We start from the raw sequence: 25,577 nt of genomic DNA, 5'->3' as shown, positions 1-25,577 counted from the left end.
AAATCTCCTCAAACACCTCATAATGTATAGCTACTGGTGAGCCTTATTTGTCATTGCACCAACATGGAGGCTCCAGGACAAATCCTCAGAGATGTTAACACCTAGGAATTTGAAGTTCTTGACCCTCTCCATGACTGAGCCCTCGATGAGGACTGGGTCATGTTTCCCTGACTTCCTCCTGAAGTCCACAATCAATTCCTTGGCTTTGCTTCAGAAGTTTCTTCAAAAATCAGAAGATATCACCTTCATATGTTGCTCTTTGCTCAAGAGCAGTGGCAAAGGCTTAAAATGTATCAAGTAACTCCAAGGGAGTGTGGGAGAGGGGAGGGAGGTGCAGATGAATCTCTGAGATGCCAGTGGTCAAAATCACCCCACGGGTAAGGGAAGAAATTCAGCAGGTCACATAGTATTCATAGGAAGTAAAGGGTAACCGGAGTTTTGAGCCTGGGGCCTTCGTCAGAAATAAGGATAAGAAATAAGGTCTAAGAAGCATCAGCTTACTCAGCCTGGCTGAACATCATCTCAGATGCCTTATAGATAAATAGATAAATAGTGGATGGATGAATAGATTTATAGATAGATATGGTGTTGTATCAACTGGTGACAGACCTTTGATGTCACAGAGTGCTGCAAAAGTCATCACTGCCCTGGTTTCTGCTTGTTAAACTTTCAAAGCAAACATTTACGAGGATCATGCACACAGCAGTGGCAGAAACAAAGTCCTGGGGTTTGGTTTGGTAGGGGCTGCCACTAACAGTGACCTTGCCTTCCCCTGCAATGAGCCCGATCCAAGAGGTGGGTACCTGGGTATAGCTCCAGCAGCGATCACCCGCGCGGGGTGTGGGCAGTGCTTCCATAGCTTCGGTTTGCAGCCACGATGGAACCACATGAACAGTGCAGCAGGGCATGATGCCCAGGCTCCGTAGCGCGCTCGCGCGCGCGCGAAACGCTATGCAGGCGCCGGCGGCCGGACGTCGAGCGGAGGCGGATCACGGGCGACCTTCCCTCAGGCAGCGGTGGGTACGTTTCCCACCCGGGGATTCACCTCAATCTGCCCTCTCCCGACGCCCCGCCCCCCCCTCCCGACCCCACACCCCCCCCCTCCCGACCCCACAACCCCCCCCCCCCGACCCCACAACCCCCCCCCCGACCCCACACCCCCCCGACCCCACACCCCCCCCCTCCCGACCCCACAACCCCCCCCCCGACCCCACACCCCCCCGACCCCACACCCCCCCGACCCCACACCCCCCCGACCCCACACCCCCCCGACCCCACACCCCCCCGACCCCACACCCCCCCGACCCCACACCCCCCCGACCCCACACCCCCCCGACCCCACACCCCCCCGACCCCACACCCCCCCGACCCCACACCCCCCCCCCCCCCCCGACTCTGGATGCTCAACTCCCACAAAAATGATGGATAGGTTTTATTTATAAAGGAATATGTGCTCAGTCAAGAAATGGGCACTGAGGTACAAAGTTGGGCCTACTTCCATCTCAAAAATAGAGCCTGAACCCCCCTTCCCCACCCCTTCATATCTGAATAGGCTCTGAACCCCTCTTCCCTACCACTTTCTATCAAAATAGGCTCTGAACCCCTCTTCCCTACCCCTTTCTATCGAAATAGGTTCTGAACCCTGCTCCTTTTATATCCAAATAGGTTCTGAACCCCTCTTCCCTGCCCCTTTAAATCCAAATTGACTCTGAACCCCTCTTCCCTACCCCTTTCTATCGAAGTCGGGTCTGAACCCTTCTTCCCTACCCCTTTACATCTGAATAGGGCCTGACCCCCTCTTCCCCACCCATTTAAATCTGAATAGGTTCTGAATCCCTCTTCCCTGCCCCTTTATATCCATATAGGCTCTGAACCCCTCTTCCCTGCCCCTAGGCTCTGAACCCCTCTTCCCCACCCCTTTCTATCAAAATAAGCTCTGAACCCCTCTTCCCTGCCCCTTTCTATCCAAATTGACTCTGAACCCCTCTTCCCTACTCCTTTCTATCGAAGTCGGGTCTGAACCCTTCTTCCCTACCCCTTTACATCTGAATAGGGCCTGACCCCCCTCTTCCCCACCCATTTAAATCTGAATAGGTTCTGAATTCCTCTTCCCTGCCCCTTTATATCCAAACAGGTTCTGAACCCCTCTTCCCTGCCCTTTTATATCCAAATTGACTCTGAACACCTCTTCCCTACCTCTTTATATCTAAATAGGGACTTAACTCTATCTCTTCCCCTCCCCCAAAATGATATTTCCTTTCCCTCCAAATGGAGTCTGAAACCTGCATCTTCCTCTCAAAAATATAGCCCTAACTTTGTCCCTACCCTCAAATGGGAGCTGAACCTTACATCTTTCCTACCCCCACATTTACCTCCCCTCCCCCTCCCCGGTCCAAACTCAACATCTTCCCACCTCTGCAGTCAGGAACATGCCTCTTCACCATCATGAGGGGACTAGAAGATTGGAAAACAGTCAGTGATTCTTGCTAAAAAATAGATGAGGACAGAAGGCAAGGAAGTATAGATCTGTTGATGTAAAGTGCTGGAATAAATCATTTCAGAGTGACTAAATGATCATTTAGGAAAGCTGAATATAAGCAAATCTGGTCAACAAGGTTCTGAGAAAGGTAACCCATATTTGACAGATCTCGTTGAATACTTTCTGGATGTGACTGGAGGAATTGATAGAGAAGAAGCAATACAAGTCAACACCCAAGATGGTGTCTTACAGCAGCGACTCTTTGCGAGCAGCTGACAGGAATGATCAAATATTCCCGTTCAGAACATCTAAAAATCAAACACAAAACCAGAAACACAAAATCAAACTTGCCCATTAATATGGATGACCTAAGATCACGGGCAGACCTCAGAACTGATAGAATCGGCAGTTTCCGTCAGGCTGTGCAACCTTCAAACAGCTGGCACTCAAGTACAACAACAACATAACCACGGGAGTTTAAACAGCAAGCGATCGGGCCATTTAAACTTCACAGGAGTCGCAAACAGCAGAGGTTCAGCACATTTAAACATTGTGGGTTTTTTAAAGGGACAACACAGGGACCATTTAAACACCAAGGGGAACTACCAGCAATGGACCCACAGGCCAGGTAAAGAAGACTCGACCATGTGGTCACAGGGGGGGGCTACAAGTCAAGCTGAGGCACCAGGCTTCTGATCTCTACCATCCTCCTGGCCAATGGACAATCCTTGGAGAACCAACGTGATGAACTCCAAGCCAAACTTCAGCTGTGACTAGGGAATGCTGCATGATGTGCTTTACAGAAACATAGCTGAACACAGACATTCAGGACAAGGTGCTGCAGCCCAAGGGCTGGATCCTCCATCGCGCTGACCGAACACCAGCATCTGTAAAACCAGTGGAGATGGCACTTATGTCATCAATACAGCATGGGGCACAGACATGATGGTCATGCCCCAGTCCTGCTCCCCTGACCTGGAACATCTGGCGATCAACTGTTCCCATTCTACCTGCTAAGGGAGTTCACAGCCACCATCCTGGTTGCAGTATACATTTCACCCCAGGCTAACATCAGACTGGCACCAGAGGGACTGAGCACTGTGATTAACAGCCATTAGACAGCACATCCTGATGTCTTCCAGATCATTGTGGGGGACTTCAATCAGGCCAACCTGAAGAAGACTGACAAATTACCACCAACACGTCACATGTGAGACCTGGGAACCAACAGTCTCGACCATTGCTACACCACCAAGAACCATACCAAGCCATACCACGACAGCACTTCGGCAAGTCTGATCAGCTGGCTATAATTCTACTCATGGTGTACAAGCACTAGAGGTGAAGATGTGAAAGTATGGTCGAGGGAGGCAGAGGAGCATCTGCAGGACTGCTTTGAATTGCTGGACTGGAACATTTTCAAGAACTCATCTATAGACTTGAATGAATATGCAACAGGTATCAATTACTTCATCCAACATCTTCTTGAATGAATGTGAGCCCACACACACATACCGGGCGTTCTCAAATACAGAAGCCCTGGATAAATCAGAGAATTTGCAATCTGCTGAGGGCGAGAACACAGGTGTTTAAGGCCGTGATCGGGATCTTTACAAGAAATCCAGGTTTGACCTGTGGAAGGCCATCTCTGAAGTAAAGTAGCAATTCTGGAGGAAGCTAGAGACAGAAAAATCAATATGATGCCCCCACCATCCCTTAACTCAGTGCAAGCATGGCTCTATGCTACAAGGGACATGAATTAAATGGGCCCAACCCTTTTAAACGGTGCACATCTTACCAGGAATTTTTCCAGCACCCTTCCACGTTTCTAGACCTGGAATGAATTAGGGTTGTCCCAGGCTAGCAAAGAGGTAGAACAAACCACATGTACCTTTTATAGTGCTAGAGGGATTGGGAGGGATGGGGGGGGGGGGTGTCCATCCCAAGTAATTTACAGAGATCTAATGGCTCACTGCCAGTAAGGATAAGATGATTACAAAGGAATTTGAATTGGCCAACAGCAGGTGTGCACTTATGGTTGAGGCCAAACCTTGATTAGCAGTGGTGTATCCTCAGACTAGGTAATGGGGGAGTGCTGTCATGCAACAGCCATAATCCTTCACAATACAGTACCTAGGCAAAGATCTGGACCTGCTGCAATTTGTCTATCATCATAATTGCTCCACAGCAGATGCAGTATTCCTAGCTCTCCACTCAGCTCTGGATCACCTTGAAAACAGCAATTCATACATAAGGCTGTTCTCCTTCGAGTACAGCTCGGCCTTCAATACCATTATCCCCTCAGTGCTGGTCAAAAGCTACAAGAAGTCCCTGTATTCCCCACTTCAACTGGATCCTTGACTTTCTCATCAGATGACCACAGTCGGTACAAATTGGAAACAACGTTTCCTCATCACTGACTATCAACACAGACACACCACAAGGATGGTGTTTAGCCACAGCTCTACTCATTATACACCCGTGACTGTGTGGGCAGGTACAATTCCAATGCTACCTATAAGTTTGCCAATGACACCACAGTTGTTGGTAGAATCACAAATGGCAATAAGGAAGTGTACAGGAGGGTGATAGATCAGCTTGTTGAATGTTGTAACAACAGCAACCTTGTGCTCAATGTCAGCAAAATCAAGGAAATGGTTGTGTATTCAGGAGGATGTCAGGGGAACACAACCCTGTCCTCATTGAGGGCTCAGTAGTGGAGAGGATCAAGAACTTCAAATTCCTGCATGTCAACATCTCCAAGGATCTGTCCTGGAAGCCTCCATGTTGATGCAATCACAAAGAAGGCTCACCAGCGGCTATACTTTGAGAGGTGTCTGAGGAGATTTGGTATGTCACCAAAGACTCTCGTAAAACCTATACAGATGTTCCATGGAGAGCATTCTGGCTTGTCACGTCACTGCCTGGTATGGAAGTGCCAACTCTCAGGACAAGAATAAACTCCACAGGGTTGTTAACTTGGCCTGTGACATCACAGGCATTGAAGACATCTACATGAGGCAGTGTCTTGAAAAAGCAGCCTCTACCTTCAAAGACCTCCACCACCGAAGCCATGCCCTCTTCACTTGTAAAAAATGAACAGGAGCCTAAAGACGAGCACTCAATGGCACAAGGACAGGTTCTTCCCTGCTGCCATCAGATTCCTGAATAATCAATGAACCAAAGACTCTGCTCACTTTTCATGCACTTTTTTATATATAGTAATGGTTATCGTATGAATGTTTGCACTATGAGTCTGCTGCAAAAACACTGAATTTCATGAATTGTTCATCACAGTAAATTTTGATTCTGATATGTAGTGTATTTTGATTTCCAAAAGGTAGGTAACAAGATAATACTTAAGAGGCTGGTACATAAATTAAGATCCCAAATTATGGAAGGCATTGTATTCACATGAATTAAAAACTGGCTGTTACATAGAAAACAGATTGGAATAAATGAATCCTCTTAAGTCAAGAGAGATGTAATTTGAGGAGTTGGCCAGCAATCAGTTTGTGGCCTTCAGTTGGTTATTATTTGCATTTATTATCTGGAATAGAGAACAAAATGCAAGTTTTTCAAGTATGGTGTTAAGAGAAAAACAGGTGGAAGGACATGTTGTGAATCAGCAAGCAAATGTAAATAGGTTGTAGCAGACTTCAGCAGTGATTTTATCTGAATGTTGCAACTGGTAATTGGAGTCAGGTGACTCAGGCAGTTGTATTTGAAAAGCTCAGATCAACAAGAAGCTAATTAGGCAATAGTGATTCAGAGGACTTGTGGGGTTTTTTTCATGAACTTGTGACACAGGGTGGTATTAATTTACTTCAACTAAGCAGTCTGGAGATGGAACTATCAATCGGAGTTCCACACTGTACATGCATCAGTCGCTAAGAAATTCACAACTAACTAGTTTTTTTCTACATTGGTAATCGCAACATGATCTGCCATTTAATGTACATTTACTGTTCTACTGTCTACATGGGAGATGTCTGTTTTCATCAATGAATAATGTAGAGACAGAGGAGGTGAGTTAGTCGACCACCACTACAGCTGCACTGCTCATTGCGGCGGTTACTTTGAAGCTACCACTGTTTGGACCACTGACCCAGCATTATGGTTTCCAGAAGTGGATGCGCAGTATTTTACCCGGAACAAACTATCACAAGAGATGTGTTTTGCATATATTATTGCCTCTTTGCAAATGGAGATGGCACAAGAAGTACGCGACTTCATTCCTTCTCCAGTTAAAGATGTTATAACAAGCTTACAGCTGTGCTGATCAGGTGCACTTGCACTTCAGAACAGCAATGTTTACACTGCCTTATCTCAGAAAAGCTGGGGGATGGGAAGCTGACGCAGCTTCTTCGGCGAATGTATCAGGTGTTAGAAGACAGCAAGCTGGAGGATAAGATCCTCAAACAATTGTTTTTACAGCAGCTGCCTGATAATGTTTGTCTTATCCTCGTGTCAACGTCGGAGGGTGTCAACATTGCTAAGATTTCTGACAAGCTCTTAGAGGGGGCTATGCCGGGCAGGTTGGTACAAACCGTCAGTGCTCCTGAGCCTCTTCAGACAGAAATCGGAAATGAAGGAACTGTGGCGGATTGTTGGACAACTTGTGCGCCAAGTCCAGGAGCTCACCTGCCACATCACCATGGATCAGGGCCACAGTGGCAGCTGAAAAAGCAGCATTGTTCATGTCAGGGGCGGAGCCACAGCCACACACCATCATCACATGCTGGTGCCGAATGCTGGTATCACTGGAGATTCAGTAACAAGGCTCAGTGTCCTGCTCTCGAGCTAAACAGTAGGGAAATGCCCAAGCCAGGGACTAGGGGCGACAAGTCTTCCTGTGTGGAGCTTCACAGTCATCTGCTATTTCACATAACAGACAAACATCAGAACATTCATTTTCTAGTAGATACCAGAGCAGAAGTTAGCATTCTCCCTTCATCTGATATCCTGGTTCTTCTGCTCTCACTCAACTACTAGCTATCAATAAATTGCCCATTTCTACATCTGGAGAAAAATCACTCACACTTAATTTTGGCCTGCAGCGTGTTTTTAGGTGAGTTTTTATCATTGCCAATGTACCCTCACCCACAATCAGAGCTGATCTCTTATGTGAGTATGGACTGCAGGTGGATGCCAAACACCACAAACTTATTGACTCCACTACCAGCCTCACATTTCATCAGCGATACACAACATGTCAGTTTATCCGTTATGACCATGACATCAATGGCATGTTTTGATGCACTTCTTTGAGAGGATCTGGAGATTACTCAATCAATTTACCAGCATACCAAGGTCAAACACTCTGTTACCCACCATATACAAATATGTGGGCCATCTGTTTCAGCCCAGCCTCGGCAACTTGCCCCCAATCAGCAGCAGATTGCTAAGGCTGAATTTGATCATATGCTGCCCAAGAAGACACTGGGAGATTGGCACCCATGTGGAGACTACTGTGCCCTGAATGCCCATACAGTGCTAATCAGTCCCCCATCCCACATCTCATCATCTCTTAGTGGTTACCACATTTTCTCCAAGATTGATTTGATTCTGGCATACCATCAAATTCCAGTGGAGCTTGCTAACACATACAAGAAGCCATCACGGCTCCTTTTGGACTTGTCGAGTGGTTTGGTTTACGAAATGTGGCACTGACATTTCAGAGGATAATGGATGATGTGGTTGGTTGTTTTCCTTTTGTCTGTGTTTACATAGATGACCTGCTAATAGACAGTTCTAGAGAGGATGAACACAAGATTCATCACCGTTTACTTTTCGAGCGTTTACATGAATATGATAGAGTTATCAATCCAGCCAAGTGTCCATTTGGAGGACTGTTACTCACCTTCCTGGGCAATACCGTTGATGAACATGGATTCACCCTCATGATAATAAGGTGAAGGTCATCTGTGATTTTTTTTTCCATTCCTTCGTCGCTCATGAAGCTTAGAGAGTTTTTAGTCTGATTAATTTTTACAGAGTGTTCATCCTGCTCTGTGCTGACCTACTCCAACCACTCACGGACTTGCTGAGGAATGGGACTAAGAAAAATCAGTCCATCATACTCAATGAAGCCAAGCTTTCAGCCTTCCCTTGTGCTAAGAAAAACCTGGCTAGAGCGACTACTCTAGTTCATCCTCGACATGCCATTCCAATCTGTCTCATTGTTTTTTTTTAATTTTTTTTCTTGTTCACAATATGAACAATAAAAATCAAAATACACACAAACATTTCCCCCTTGAATATACAGTGTCATTTTCTCCCCTTTTTACCCCCTCCCTTCCCTCTGTCCTTCCCACCCCCCTCCAAACCCATTAAACATTCAACATATACAATACAATAAACGCATTAAACAATGTCATCACACAATGAAAATAAACAAGAAAATTGTGTCATCTACTGTTACACACTGGGTCAGTTCATTTCGTTTCTTCTCATTCTGTCATTTTAGGGGGTAGAGGTCCGCGGTAGGCCCTCTCTGTTGTGTTCCATGTATGGTTCCCAAATTTGTTCAAATAATGTGACTTTATTTTTTAAATTAAATGTTATTTTTTTTCCAATGGAATACATTTATTCATTTCTATATACCATTGCTGTACTCTCAGGCTCTCTTCTGATTTCCAAGTTGACATTATACATTTTTTTGCTACAGCTAATAAATCTTTTTTGTGCTTCATCCTGTTCGAGGCCTAATTCTTTACTTCTTATATTACTTAGAAGAAAGATCTCTGGATTTTTTGGTATGTTGCTTTTTGTGATTTTATTTAATACCTGATTTAGATCTTCCCAAAACTTTTCCACTTTCACACATGCCCAAATTACATGTACTGTTGTTGCTGTTTCCTTCTTACAGCGAAAACATCTATCTGATACTGTTGGGTCCCATTTATTTAACTTTTGGGGTGTGATGTATAGCCTTTGTAACCAATTATATTGTATCATGCGTAACCTCGTGTTTATTGTATTTCTTGTAGTTCTGGAGCATAGTTTTTCCCATTTTTCGTTTTTTATCTTTATGTTTAGATCTTGTTCCCACTTTTGTTTTGGTTTACAGCTTATTTCATCATTTTCTTTCTCTTGCAGCTTGATGTACATGTTTGTTATAAATCTTTTAATTATCATTGTGTTTTTTTTTATTTTATTTATTTGTTCAAAACCAAATAATATATGACATATACAACAATTAACCATAAACATGAACGTTATTTTTTATATATAAAAAAAGAGAAAAGAAAAGAACCCACCCCCCTTCAGCCAACTCTCCTAAAGAGAGCCATAAAGAAAGAAAAAACATTAAAGAAAAATAAAATATACATATTAAGATCTAATCAATGTATATTGAAATGTAAATATTCTTAATATAACAACCACTTATTAATAAAAAATTATAATTATCACGCAAAACATACGTAATTTTTTTCCATTATTAAACAATATTTCATCTCATTATGCCATCTATTAATATCAATCATATTTGTATCTTTCCTCATACTAGCAATACATTTTTCGCTACAGATAAAGCTAAATATACAAAAGCAAGCTGAAACTTATCTAATCCCAAGCCTTTCAAAGGTTGCAAACTACCCAATAAAAATACTGTTGGATCTAAAACTATTTTAATCTTATACAGATATTCTAAAAACAATTGAATTTTCTTCCAAAAAGAATGTATATGACCAAACGACATGAAAAAAAGTTCCAACCGTATCACCACATCTAAAACACAAATCTGATTCATTAAAACCATATTTTTTAAATTTTTCAGGTGTCAAATATAATTGGTGTAAAAAATTGTAAGTAATCATTGCATAACGTGCATTTATCAATCTAGTTACACTATCATATCAGATATCTAACCAATCATCTTTGGAAAAAATAAAACCAGTATCCGCTTCCCATTTACTTTTAGATCTATCCCAACCCTTTTTATCCATACCATCCTGTAATATTTGATACATAGATTAAATATAACCCTTCTCTGGTACCTTCATAAGAAGTCTCAAATATAGTCATTTCAGGTAAAATCATATCTCTACCAAACATACATTTTACCAAAGATCAAATTTGATAATAAGGAAATACTTATCAATTCCAAAACTGTCTCTCATCTGATTAAAAGATAAAAATTTACCCTCTTTAAAACTATCTCCCAAATTTTTCACACCTTTGAATCTCCAATGCAATAAACTTCGATTATGTATTGAAAAAGAAATAAGTTGATTATTATACAACGGAGTCAAAGCCAATAATTTACCCCTAGAGCCTGTCATTTTATTTTTCTTTATCCATAACTTCATTAAATGTTTTAGTATAGGCACATTATATTGTTGTAACAAATTTATATTCCATCCAAACAAAAATTGATGTATTTCAAATTCAGAAATATTTGCCATCTCAATTTTGGCCCAACTAGGAGGCCGTACCAAATCCATCAATGAACTAATAAATTTAAGTTAGGCTGCTTCATAATAATTTTGAAAATGTGGTAAACGTAATCCCCCTAACTCATATTTCCAAGTTAATTTATTCAAAGCTACTCTCGAAAATTTACCTCTCCATAAAAACTCCCTAACCATTTTATTCAAGTCTCAAAAAAAATATTATCAAGTAAATACAGAATAGATTGAAACAAATATTGTATACGCGGAAAGATATTCATCTTAATTGTATTTATCCTACCCATTAAATTAATAGGTAAATCTTTCCATTTGATCAAATCAGTTTTAATTTTTTTCATTAATGAAACATAATTTAATTTATATAAAGATTGATAATTAACATTCAAAATTATACCCAAATATTTAATTTGATCAGTCCATTTCAAATTAATAATATTCTTATAAACTGAATGATCTCCTTCACTTACCAGTAATATTTCACTTTTTTCTCAATTAACTTTATATCCAGAAAGATACCCAAATTGTATTAAACACTTCTTTAAGTGCAAAAGTGACTGAGCTGGGTTTATTAAATACACCAATATATCATCAGTAAATAAATTAATTTTATACTCCTCATCTAAAACTTTCATACCTTGAATCTGTGTATTTTGTCTTATCAACTGTTCTAAAGGTTCAATCACTAACGCAAACAAAGCTGGTGATAAAGGACAACCTTGACGAGTTGATCGAGTTAACTTAAAGGGTTCCGAATTCAAAACATTCGTCAATACTCTAGCTACCGGTTTACTATATAGAGCCTTAATCCAACCAATAAAAAAAGGACCAAACTTGAATTTCTCAAAACTTTCAACAAAAGTTCCATTCAACTCTATCAAATGCCTTTTCACCATTGGGTGATCTGAAGATTGTCGAAATCTATTAATCAGACTAATCACGCGCAAAATGTTATCTGAAGCATATCTATTCTTTATAAAACCTGTTTGATCCATATGAATCAACTTAGGTAAAAATTTAGCCAATCTATTCACTAATATTTTAGCTATTATTTTATATTCTACATTTAACAACGAAATTGGTGTATATGAAGATACCTTCAAAGGATCTCTATCTTTTTTTGGAATTACTGTAATTAAAGCACTAGAACAAGACTCAGGTAGGTAATTGATAATGTTCTCCAACTTGACGTAATACATCCCCAAACACTGTAGATAAATCATCAGAAAAAAATTTATAAAATTCAACCGAAAATCCATCATCACCATGCGATTTACCATTCGCCATTTCCAGCATAGCCATTTTAATTTCTGAATCAGTAAATGATTCTTCTAACTCCTGTATATCTGCATCCTCTAATATTGGTAAATTCAACTGTGATAAAAAAAAGATCAATTGATCCAGTTTCTTGTTTTCCTTCAGATGTATATAACTTTTTATAAAATGAATAAAATTCATCATTAATTTCACGAGGTTTATAAGTAATAAGGGAATTCCATCTAACAGCATTAATAGTCCTCAAAATTTGTTCTTTAATTGCCAAGTATTATGTGCTTTCTCTCCCCATTCATAATACCGTTGTTTAGTCCTATTAATCATACATTCAAATTGATAAGATTGCAAAGTATTATATTCCAATTTCAACCTAGATAATTCTATTTTCTGATCTTCTGTAGCATCTTTCTGAAATTCCTTTTCTAACTCATCAATCTGTTTCTCTAATTCAAAACTCTGATTTAATCGATTCTTTTTTGGTTTAGTTAGTATAACTAATTATTTGTCCTCTCAAATAGGCTTTCATAGCATCTCATAATACAAACTTACTTTGAACAGAATTAGAATTTTCTTTAAAAAAAAATTAATTTGTTTTTTAAAAAAATCAATAAATTCCATATTTTTTAACAACATTGTATTAAACCTCCAACGATAGGCCACTTGGATTTTCTCGGAAGTTGCATATGTAAAATATAACAAAGAATGATCTGAAATCACCCTACTTTTTTATTCTGCTTGTTGTATTTTCCCTTGTAAATATGCCGATATTAAAAGAAGTCAATCCTTGAAAACTATTCATGTATAGATGAATAAAAAGAGAAATCTTTCTCTGTTGGATTAAGATGTCTCAAGATATCTACTAAATTAAGATCTTTCATCAATGCATGAACCTGAACTGCTGTCTTGGATTTCTTAACTTTCTTCGGAAAGATGGCGTAGAATCTAGACGTGTAATCTTGACCTCTCTAGCCAGACTTTTAAGAACCCATTTTTTAACTCTTTGTTTTCAAGTTTAAACTTTTTAAATTTTAGTTTAAAGTATCAAGGAATTATTATGGCCACTAATGGTAAAAAGATTGAACCTCAAGTGCAGAAGAAGTTTCGAAGTGCCAAGACGACTTGATGCAGCCTCAGTCTTAATCTCTTCAGTGTCTAAACCTCAAAGACTGCCTGTGGGAGCTGAAAGAAAAATGTCTATTACTCACCAAGTGAAGGATGGCGCTAGAATTACCCGTTCTCTGGAAAAAGATGCGTGTTCCCAAGAAGTGGATCCTGATTTGGAAAGCCTTTCAATTTCAATGGAGGGAGCATGCAGGAAGACGACTCCATTGTTGGAAATGCATCAGGAAGCACTTCAATCTGAGGAAATCGCTTACCTTTGTGATTTCATGAAAAAACAACGAGATGCGGGGGGAGACCAGCGGCGACCTCCTGAGGAAGTCGGGGTGCCGTCGCTGGGAGTCCAGACCCGCAGTAAAACTTTTAAAATGCCTTCTGTTGAGTTGCAGTAGGAGCTGCAGTTACCTTGTTCTGCCATTATGTCAGAGAGAGCAGGGCTGAGCTTTTCTGACCTACAGTGTATGCAACTAAATGATATTGTTCAAGTTGTTATAAAACCTTTGAAATTTCAAATGAATGAAATGGCTCAAATGAATGCTGGTATAAGTTCAGAATTAAATATGGTTAAGACACATGTGGATGTATCTTATGAAGAATTAATAAAATTTCAGACTGCTTTTTTGGACTGTAAACAACAAGTGGCTTCTAACATAGAAAAAGTGTTGAAGGTTGAAAAATCAGTCATAGAATTGGGAGAACGCAAGAAGGAGCTAGAGAGGAAAATAGACTACTTGGAGAATCAAAGTAGAAGGAATAATGTGAAAATTGTTGGTTTGCCAGAAGGTATAGAAGGACAAGATCCTCTTCGTTTCTTTAAAGACTGTATCCCGCAAGTATTAGGGCAAGATTTTTTTTCTGGGGGATTGGTACTGGAAAGAGCCCATAGAGTATGGGCTGGTCAACCACTGAGACAGGTAATAATTCGATGTTTGAATTATTTGGACAGAGAAGCAATACTTCGACTAGCAGTGCAGAATGCGAGACAACGCCAAACTCCGTTATTGATTCAGAATAGCAGAGATTTTTTTTTACCCTGATTTGAGTCAAGAGGTCATTCAACGTTGACGTTGATTTAATCCAGTTAAAGAAGTTTTTTGGCATAAAGGTTATGTCTACTTTTCGCTACCCTGCAGTGTTGAAGGTAGTTTATGGAGACTATCAATTTCATTTTTTTGAAAATGATCATGAAGCAATGATTTTTGCTGATTCATTGCCAGATATAAGAGGACAAAGACATAGTCCACCATTATCTCCTAAAGAAAAATTTGGTTGTTCTGGAAAAGGAAGAAATGGCAGAAATGGGAAAAACGGAATTGGAAAGAGTCCAACTTCTTCTGAGATGGGATCTTCAAGATTGGAATTTCTTGGATGAAAAGAAGAATTTTCTTTTTCTTACTCTTTTTTTTGTTATGATATTTTGATGTTATTGATTGTTTGGCTGGGGAGGGAGAGATTTGCTCTAAGTTCTTTACTAGTCATCAGCCACTGGTGGGTGACCCACACCCAATTTTTGCTTAGGGGATTACAACCTTTTGGTAGTTTTTTTTTGGGGGGGAGATTTTCTTTTTTTTCTTTATTATTTTTTTTATTTTCATTTTAGTTAATTTTTAATTTGTGATTTTTTTCCTATTGGAGGGCCTATATATGTTGATTTGAGTTTTCATATAAAGATATTATTGGTATTTAGTAATAATAGTAGATATGTCAAAGTTGAGGTTTGCTACTTTTAATGTTCGAGGATTAAACAGTCCGATTAAGCGTAAGCGAATCTTGGCAAATATTAAGAAAATGAAAATTGATATTGCTTTTTTTACAAGAAACACATTTGAATATGAAGGAAAGTATGAAATTAAAGAGGGACTGGGTTGGGCATGTATATTCTTCTTCATTTAATTCTAGGGCTAAAGGTGTAGCAATTTTGATACATAAAAATTTATGTTTTGAATTACAGTCAATGGAGGAAAAGGCAGGATGTATTCTTAAATTGAATTGTAAGATTTTTAGTGAATTTTTGACTTTACTTAATATATATGCCCCAAATGCAGATGATGAAATATTTATTTCAGATACATTTTTATGTTTGGGTCAGGCTAATGATAATATTTTAGTTGGTGGTAATTTTAATTGTATTTTGGAAACTTTATTAGATTGTGTCTGTAATAATATATTCAAAACTGCTTCCTTCTGGTAACCTCAGTCTGCTTCCCAATTTGTCCTTTAAATATGTTTTCAGTTGGTGGTATGCAAACATTGTACTGTGAGATATTCCATATTTGTACTTCATTTGTTCAAATGATAATAAATTATTTCCCAAAAATTTCTATTCTTTTAATCCCTTTTCTCTCCCGTTCTCTAAAGGAAATGTTATCTATTGTGAAAGGGATTAGTTGATTCTGCGTCAACAGTAATTTTGGTAGTTGGTAATTTGTTACCCAACACCCAACCCCAACCCACCAATTTTCCCCTGCAACCGCTGCAATCGTGTCTGCCTGTCCCGCATCGGACTTGTCAGCCACAAACGAGCCTGCAGCTGACGTGGACTTTTTACCCCCTCCATAAATCTTCGTCCGCGAAGCCAAGCCAAAGAATTTGTTAGTTTTCCTTTCTACGTGAATCTTCTTCCAAATGTTGAGCAGATGGTGCAGTACTGGTGAACTTTTATATTGCACCAGTTTTTCATCCCATTTATAAAGTATATGTTCTGGTACCTTCTCCCCTATTTTATTGAGCTCTTTCCTGGTCCAATCTGGTTTTTATAAAATTTTGATAGGTATCTCAATTGTGCTGCTCTATAGTAATTCTTAAAGTTTGGTAGCTGCAAACCACCTTGTTTGTACCATTCTGTTAATTTATCTCGTGCTATCCTCAGTTTCCCCCCTTTCCATAAGAATTTCCTTATTGTTTTCTTTAGCTCATTGAAGAATGTATCTGTTAAGGGAATTGGTACTGATTGAAATAGGTATTGTATCCTTGGGAAGATATTAATTTTAATGCAATTTACCCTTCCTATCAATGTTAATGGTAAATCTTTACAATGTTCTAAGTCATCTTGTATTTTCTTCATTAATAGCTGATAATTTAATTTGTTTAGATGGCCTAGATTATTATCTAGTCTAATACCTAGGTATTGGATTGCTTGTGTTTGCCATTTAAATCGTGATTCTTTCTTAAACTTTGTGAAATCTGCATTATTCATTGGCATCACTTCACTTTTATTTGCATTGATCTTGTACCCCGATATTTCTCCATATTCCTTTAATTTCTTATGTAATTCTTTTATTGATAATTCTGGTTCTGTTAAGTATACTATGATGTCATCTGCAAATAGACTGATTTTATATTCCCTCTCTTTTATTTTTACCCCTTTTATTTTATTTTCTGTTCATATCAGTTCTGCCAATGGTTCTATTGCTAAAGCGAACAGTGAGGGAGATACTGGACATCCCTGCCTAGTTGACCTGCTTAATTTAAATTAGTTCGATATATATCCATTTACTGTCACCTTCGCCAATGTTCCCTTATATAATGCTTTAATCCAATTAATATATTTCTCTGGTAGGTTTAACTTCTGTAATATTTTGAATAAATAATCCATTCTACCCTGTCAAAGGCTTTCCCTGCGTCTAAAGCAACAGCCACTGTCGGCAACTTATTTCCTTGTACTGCATGGATTAAGTTAATGAACTTACAAACATTGTCCGTTGTTCATCTTTGCTTAATAAATCCAGTTTGATCTAGTTTTACTATTTTTGGTACACAGTCGGCCAATCTGTTTGATAATAGTTTTGCTATTATCTTATAATCTGAGTTAAGTAGAGATATTGGTCTATACGATGCTGGTGTTAGTGGATCTTTCCCCATCTTTGGTATTACTGTAATTATTGCTGTTTTACATGAATCTGGCAAGTTTTGTGTTTCTTCTATCTGGTTAATTACTTCCAGGAGAGGAGGAATTAGTAACTCTTTAAATGTTTTATAGAATTCTATTGGGAGTCCGTCCTCCCCAGGTGTTTTATTGTTTGGTAGCTTTATACCTTTGTAATGTCCCGTAGTTTGTTTTTTTTTGTCCGCCAATTCTCTTCTTTTTGTTGTATCTTCCCTTGTTGCTAGTTCTTTTTCTGTACTTACTATTTCCCTTTCCAACTGCTCTATTTCCCGCTTGTAGTCCTTTTTCTTCTTAGTTACATAACTTGTTATCTGCCTTCTGATGAAGGCTTTCATTGCATCCCATAATATAAATTTGTCTTACACTGATTCTGTATTTATTTCAACATACATTTTAATTTGGCACTCAATAAATTCTCTAAAATCCTGTCTTTTAAGTAGCATGGAGTTTAATCTCCATCTCTATGTTCTTGGTTGGATGTTCTCCAGTTCTATTGCTAATAACAGGGGTGAGTGATTAGATAACAATCTAGCTTTATATTCCATTTTCCTAACTCTCCCTTGGATATTGGCTGACAACAGGAAAAGGTCAAATCTTGAGTATGTTTAATGTCTACTCGAATAATATGAGTATTCCTTCTCCTTTGGGTGTTGTCTCCTCCATATATCCAAAAGTTGCATTTGCTGCATTGCTTTAACCATAAATTTGGCTACTTTGTTCTTTCTGCTAGTCTTTTGTCCAGTTTTATACATCTTTGAATCCAAATTATGCTTAAAGTCCCCTGTGTATCTACAATCTTCAAAAAAATATCTTGCACAAATTTTTGATCCTCTTCATTAGGTGCATATATATTGACCAAATTCCAGAGCTCTGAATAGATCTGATATTTTATCATTACATATCTCCATGCTGGATCTATTATTTCCTCCTCTATTTTGATTGGTATATTTTTATTGATTAATATAGCTACACTTCTGGCTTTTGAGTTATATGATGCTGCCATTACGTGCCCTACCCAGTCTCTCCTTAATTTATTATGTTCCACTTCAGTTAGATGCGTTTCCTGCATGAATCCTATATCTATTTTTTCTTTTTTCAGCAAATTTAATAGCCTCTTCCTTTTTATTTGGTTATGTATTCCGTTAATATTTATAGTCATATAGTTCAACATGGCCATCTCATACTCTGTTTACATCTCATTTCCACTTCCTCACCACCACGTTTCCCCTTTCCCACATTTTCATTTCTCAGTTTTCTTTTTTTGAATGTGACAACACTTCTAAAACATAAAATATTTCAACCATTCCCACATCTAAAATTCCCTTAACCCCAAGTGCCCCCCCCCCCTCTGAGTCACCCCTCATCCCTTGACGGGCAACCACAACTCCCCTCTCCATTTGGACTGCGAACTCGTTCGCAAACATCAACTGATTTCGCAGTGACTGTTATTCTTTCCCATCCAACCCCCTCCAGAAAAGATTTTTATCTTCAAATTACAACAAAGTTCCCCTTCTTTTCTTCTCTTTTTCTTTTTTCTTTTTTTTAACTCCTCTTTCTTTTTCCCCCCCCCCCTTTATTTCCCTCTTTTAGTTCTTACTTGTATATTATTATTATATCTTTATATGTAGTTTGTCATCGTTCTTTGTTCTTGTTACATCTCTTCATCTCTCTTTCTGTCTTGCAGGCATTCTGAAAATTCTCCTGCTTTCTTGGATCCGAGAATAGTCTGTTTTGCTGCCCCAGGATAACTATTTTAAGCACCGCTGGATATCGTAACATAAATTTATAGCCTTTTTTCCATAGGATCGATTTTGCTGCATTAAACTCCTTCCTCTTCTTTAAGAGGTCAAAACTTATGTCTGGGTAGAAAAAAATTTTTTGACCTTTATAGTCCAGTGGTTTCTTGTCTTCTCTAATTTTATTCATTGCCTTTTCCAATATATTTTCTCTTGTCGTGTATCTCAGAAATTTTACTAAAACGGATCTTTATATTGTTTCGCCTACTATAGTTTTCCATTATATCCATCTTATGAGCTAACAACTCTTGTGTTTCTTTAACTTTTTTGTCACTGTCCATTCATTTTATCTCCTATTCCTCTGTGCAGAGCTTGGTGTTCTCCTTCCTCTTCTTCTGTGTCTGCTCTTGGGTTTGTGTCTTCTATTTCTCTTCCTTGTATCTGTGTCTCTTCTGACTTTCTTGTTGATTTACTTGTCTCAGTTTGTTGGGTATTTTTTTTCCATGATTTCTTGATGTTGTTCCTCTTCTTCTGGGCTGGTTGTGTCTCTTGCTTCCTTTTTTCTTTCCCACCCCTCCCTTTTCCGTTGCTTTCTTTATCTTCCAGCTGAGAGCTCTACTGTCGGGCATCTCTCAGCTGTTCGTGCTGTGGAGTTTCACTCCACAGCTGGACCCCCTCTCGTTGGTGTTCACCTTGTCGTGCACCTCTTTTTGAAGTCCTGCGGTCAGTGGGTTGCGACCCTGCCAGGTTTCCACTAACCTCAGGGAGCAGGCTCCTCTTTCTATGGTGGATCCCTGCTTTTTCATGCAGGTAAGGCCTTCACCTCTCTCTTCCAGCATCTTTCCTACTTCTTTTCTTCCCATTGTTTTTGGTTTTTATTTCTTAGGTGCCATTTTCTCTACATCTTTATTTTTTATTTGTTGTGATTTGTGTGCCTGGGGCTTTGCTTTTTCTTCGCTTTTTTTCCTCTTTTCTGGAGAGGGCTGGTATTCTCCTACCGGCCACTACTCCATCATGTGACTCCCTCCAATCTGTCTCATTGTTGATGCATCGGATGTCGGAGTAGGTGAAGCCATTCCACAACTCGTAGATAGTGCCTGGCAACCGCTTGCCTTTTTCTCTAAGTGAGTCCAACCCGCTGAGACAAAGAATAGCATATTTGGTCATGAACTGCTGCCCATTTACCTTGCCATCAAACATTTTAGCCATCTACTCGAGGGCTGCACATTCACCATCTACACCAATCACAATCCTTTGACGTACACACTTTGGACCAAGCCAGGCAGGTACTCCCCACATAAAATCCGCCACTTGGATTACATATCTCAGTTCACCTCCAATTTTCAACATCAAAGGGAAGGAAAACACAATAACAGATGCACTGTCACATTTGTATGTCACATTTGCATACCTCCTCTTTCATTGATTTTCAGAACTTGCCTGTGACCAGGAGGATGACAATGACTGGGCTGAAGTTCAACAATCAACCTCACTCTCATTCAAGCGTGTACTCTTGCCAGCAAGTAATGGACATTTGTGGTGTGATGAACCTACTGGATATGAATGACCCTATGTTCTCAAGAAACATTGGTATTCCGTTTTCCCTGGTCTCCATGATATGTCGCATCCTGGTATAAGGTCTACACAAAAGCTGATAACATCTCACTTTGTATAGACTAACATAAGTAAGGATGTTAAGCAGTGGACTAGGAGCTGCATTGCCTGTCAGAAAGCCAAAGTTTACCATCAAACAAGAGCTCCCCTTGACATGTACGCACCCCAGATGCCAGATTCCACCACTGGTTAACACATCACCATCACGACAGACAGAAAGGGAATGACAGTTTGAATCCCAACTCTCACAAATTGACCAATCTACTTGGTAGGACATGTACCCATACAACAGCTTATCATCCTGCAGCTAATGGCATCGTCGAATACTTTCTTTGTCAACTCAAGGGAGCATTGAAAACCCAGCAGAATCCAGTGGTATGAGTACTTGCCATGGACTACACAAACAGTACCTGGACAGATGCTCCTGATCGACCCACTTCAATATTAGACACAACTAATTATGTTCTTTGACTATGGCAAATACGTGACAAATATCACTCCTGCCAAGACAAGTACACAAAGTGTTGTATTACATATACCAGCCGAGCTCAGTTCATGTTCTATGTATTTGTCAGACATGACGCAGGACATCAACCCCCTCCAGACACCATACACTGGACCATATAAGATAATACGCAGTCTCCCAAGTATTTTGTTCTCAATATACAAAGCAAGAGCATCGACCGTTTTAAATTTGCTCACTTAGAGGATGAGTATTTAGTTACATCAGCGACCAGGAATGAACTTGTTTTGTCAGTAAGCAGAAATACTACTACTACTACTACATCTGACGGGGACAACACATCACCACCTGGAAAACCTCCACCTGTTAAAACAAGGTCTGAGAGAAAATTATACTGGCTAGCTCATTATGCACAATATTTCAACACCTGAAGGGACATTTTTTAATATATTTATAAATTTTAAACCACAATGTCAATTACATTACATTGAATTCAAAAATTATTCAAAAAGTTATACATGTATATATATTAAAGACAGAATCCCTTTCCCACTTCTCTCCCATCCCCCAAAAACCCCTAAAAAAAAAGTTAAGTAAAAAGAGATAGAAGAAAGGACCAGAGAATGCCATGGGAATAAAGCATAGCATAAATTCTAATATTGAAAGTTACCAAAGAGTGAGGTTTTCAGAGTTTATTAAACATACAAACCCAAATTTTGTAAATATGGGCACCATATTTTCCAAAACAAGTGATATTTATTTCGTAGACTATCCGTAATCTTCTCTAATGGTATACAACTATGAAGTTCTGCGTGCCATCTTTCCATACCTAAATCTAATTCTGACTTTCATGACATTGCTATGCATTTCCTAGAAATTGCTACATCAATTTGCACAAATTCAATTTGAGGCATAGTAAATTTTAATTTAGTTCTTATAACCTTAATAAATTGCTCAATAATATAGCTCAAGTTCCTGTGGGAACTTGACCCCAATAATCCGTTCCAAAAAATTACCTATTTCCAACCAAAAATATCTAACTTTAGGACATTGCCAAGTAGAATGCAAAATATTTCCAATCTCACATCCACACCTGAAACATAAATCTGATATAGCAGGATTTAATCTATTTAATTTTTGTGGAGTCAAATATAATTGATGTAGAAAATTACATTGAACTAATCTATATCTTACATTTATAATTTTTGTCATATTATTCTTGTATAGTTCCAATCTTTCTCACATATTTGTCTATTTAAATCTACTTCCCACCTTAGTCTCGATTTATGCACCCCTATTTTGGGGCTTTCCTTTGAAGTAAATTATACATTACAGGAAAAATGTATTTACATTACTATTACAAATCAGTTATTCCAATTGGCTTTGGCAAAGTAATGTAAAACTCAGACCTATTTTATGAGACAACAAAGCTTTAACTTGATGATAACAAAATCAAGTATTATTAGGCACATTAAATTTATTCTTCATTCATTCAAACATTATAAATGTCCCATTCTCAAAACAATCTTCAATCTTCTTAATACCCATCCGCATCCAAGTCTTCAAAAATTGATTATCCATTGAAAATGGAATGTTTATTTTGACAGAAGGGCATTTTTTGAGATATTAAACCTTTCATACAAATTTCATTGTCAATGTTATTCCACAATTCAATTAGATGTTTCAAAATAGGTGTTTCTCTATTTCCAACTAACAATTTAGAATTCCATTTATAGATAAAATCCTGTAAATTTATTTCTCCTATCTTACTAAATTCTATATTAACCCAAGCAGGTTTATCTAAGCTAAACAGTATATTAATATTTATTATAATCCTTAAAATGAGGAAATTGTAATCCCCCCAGTTCAAACTTTCAAGTCAGTTTTTCTAAGAAACCTTTGCCATTTTTTCTTTAAATAAAAACTTCCTAACAGTCATATTTAAATCTTTTTAAATTTTTTGAGGAATTGACAGGTATATGGATGAGAAGAAGATGGAGGGTTATGGGCATTGTGCAGGAGGTGGGGCTAGAAAGGGGTGTTATATGGTTCGGTGCGGACTAGAAGGGCCTAATGGCCTGTTTCCGTGCTGTAATTGTTATATATATGTTATAACAAATAAAAAAAAAGAGATAGGAATTGACTGAAAAAGATATTGAATTCTAAGAAAAATATTAATTTTAACACAATTTACCCTACTTACTAAAGTAATGAATAGGATATTCTACCTTTTCAAATCTTCAATAATTTTATTAAGTAAAGGCAAATAATTTAATTTATATAAATTTCTTAAATCATTATCAACCTGAATACCTAAATATTTAATACTAGCATCCGGCCACCTAAATTTAGTAAACATTTTACAATTAGTGTAATTATCCCAAACTAAAAGTATAATTTCACTTTTCTCCCAATAAATTTTATATCCAGAAATGTCCCCATATTCTTCCAACCTTACATGTAATTGGGACAAAGAATTTATAGGATCAGTCAAATAAACCAAAACATCATCAGCAAATAAATTAATTTTATATTCCCCCTGATTAATCTTTATACCTTTAACATTAGGATCTTGTCCAATAAACTCTGCTAAGGGTTCAGTTGCTAAAATAAACAAAGCTGGTGATAAAGGACAACCTTGATGACTCAATCTAGTTAATAGAAAAGAAGCAGATATTTGTCCATTAGTAACCACTTTTGCACAGGATTTTTATAAAGAGCTTTAACCCAATTTATAAATGTCAACCCAAAGCCAAACTTGATATTGTACATCTGTAATGCTACCTTTTTCTTGTTATTAATCGCTTGTGCCCACACTTAGTGCTCTTGTGATCTTGGAAGGGCTAGTGTAGTGTTGAGGAATTTGGCAAAAAATCTGACAAATGGGTGTTTGGTAAAAGGAAGGATATCATTAAACTGGAAGGTATACAAAGAATATTACTTGGACTGGATAGGCTAGGATATTTTCCCTTGAATGTAGAAGGCTTAAGGGTGATCTTTTTGAAGTATACAAAATCATAAGGGGCATAGATAAGATGATAAACTACAGTCTTTTACTAGCAGATATCAGGTTTGGGGGGCAGGGGTGAGGTGGTTGAAATTTAAAAGGGACCTGAGGGCTATCTTTTTCACACAGAGGGCATTGAGTGTATGGTATGAGCTGCCAGAGAAATCTGTGGAGGTGGGTACAACTATAACATTAAAACGACATTTGGACAGGTACAGAGATAGGAAAGGGTTAGATATGGAGGGACGTGGGCCAAATGCAGGCAAATGGAATTAACTCAAAAATGCAACTTAGTTAGCATGGATGGTTTGGGATAAAGTGCCTCTTACCAAGTTGTACAACTCTTTGACTCGATAACATTAATATGGGGAAATGTAAGTGGAATCAAAAGGTGTATTAATTTTTAAAGGAAGAGACTAAATTAATGAAGTTCAAAGAGAAATAGGTTTTGATGGGCATGAATCACAAACAGTTAGCAGACAGAGCCAACAAGTAGTTAAGGCAAACTTTATGCAAAAATATTAGAGCTTAAGAATAGGGAAGTTTTGTTACCTATGGACAATTTTTATTCTCTCATTGAAAAAGGATATACAGTAGTAACATTGGAGGCAGTCGAAAGGAGATTCACAAGACAAATTCTTAGCGTAAGAAGGTTGGCCTATTAAGAGAGACTTGACAGTTTGGGCTTGTATTCCTTGGAGGGTTAGAGAATGAGAGGTGAACTTATTCAGACTTATGAATTCTAACAAGGCTTTGCAGGTTAGATGTTGAGATGTTTGCATGAGGAGAAAGTTGAAGTCAAGGAGATATGGTTCTTTTAGGGCCTGTCTTTTGAAGCTGAGGGGAATAGAAAATTCTCAGGGGAGTGAATCTCTACCCCCGAAGGTGGTATCATTGGACATATTTATGGTGCAAATAGATAAATATTTGAAAGATTAAGGAATAAAGGGTTAATGGGAGCTGGCATAGAAGAAGATCATACTGAATGGTGGAGCAGGCTTATATCAATTGGCCAACAGCTGCTTCACTTCCTTGTGTTCCCTCAAGTCTGAACCTTACCTCCCCTCAGCTCTGGAGTTTCATTTACCCCTATGCTACAGAATCCTACATGGTCACAGGAAAAATCTACAAACTTATACAGACATACTAGAATTCAGGATCAGACCCAAGTTTCTGAAGATCTGCGGGAATGAGACTAGTTGCTATATCATTATGCCACCTTTTGTTTTAACTTGAATTGCAGATGGTGGAAAGCTGAATCAAGTTTAATGAATTTTCTTCATTTCTATGGATAGGGCATGGGTTTAAAATGGTGACTCTGTTTCTTCCTGAGTTCCTGATTGTTTCCAGGAATTTTAGATTATTATTTCTCCAATACAGTTACTTTACTTGGGTAAGACCCTGTGGATTTCAGTGGTTTCTTCTTGCATCCCAAAAATGTGCTGAGTTTCCCCTTGGGGTACACAAGTTGCAAAAATATCAATAATTAATAGTACATGAGAGAGTACAAGGTTCATGGATAAATAAGGAAGGGAAATAAGATTTAGTTTGGTGTGCTGGGTATATCATGGACCTGATGGGCTA

At 38.5% G+C, this 25,577-nt stretch overlaps 1 protein-coding gene across 10 annotated transcripts in view; it reads left to right on the top strand.

The window, feature by feature from the left end:
* The first annotated feature begins 681 nt into the window (after positions 1-681).
* Positions 682-25,577, top strand: part of LOC138741338 (low choriolytic enzyme-like) — a 143,077-nt gene continuing 118,181 nt past the window's right edge. For 2 of the 10 annotated variants that reach the window (XR_011343465.1, XM_069895287.1), the window contains exon 1: positions 817-1,016. The gene's annotated coding sequence lies outside the window, so the exon portion shown is untranslated. The other 8 variants (XM_069895322.1, XM_069895237.1, XM_069895254.1 and 5 more) reach the window with 7 other exon arrangements.

The sequence above is a fragment of the Narcine bancroftii genome, chromosome 1 (genome assembly GCF_036971445.1).
Source record: "Narcine bancroftii isolate sNarBan1 chromosome 1, sNarBan1.hap1, whole genome shotgun sequence".
Lineage (NCBI taxonomy): Eukaryota > Metazoa > Chordata > Chondrichthyes > Torpediniformes > Narcinidae > Narcine > Narcine bancroftii.
This window is presented reverse-complemented; position numbering and strand designations above follow the sequence as displayed.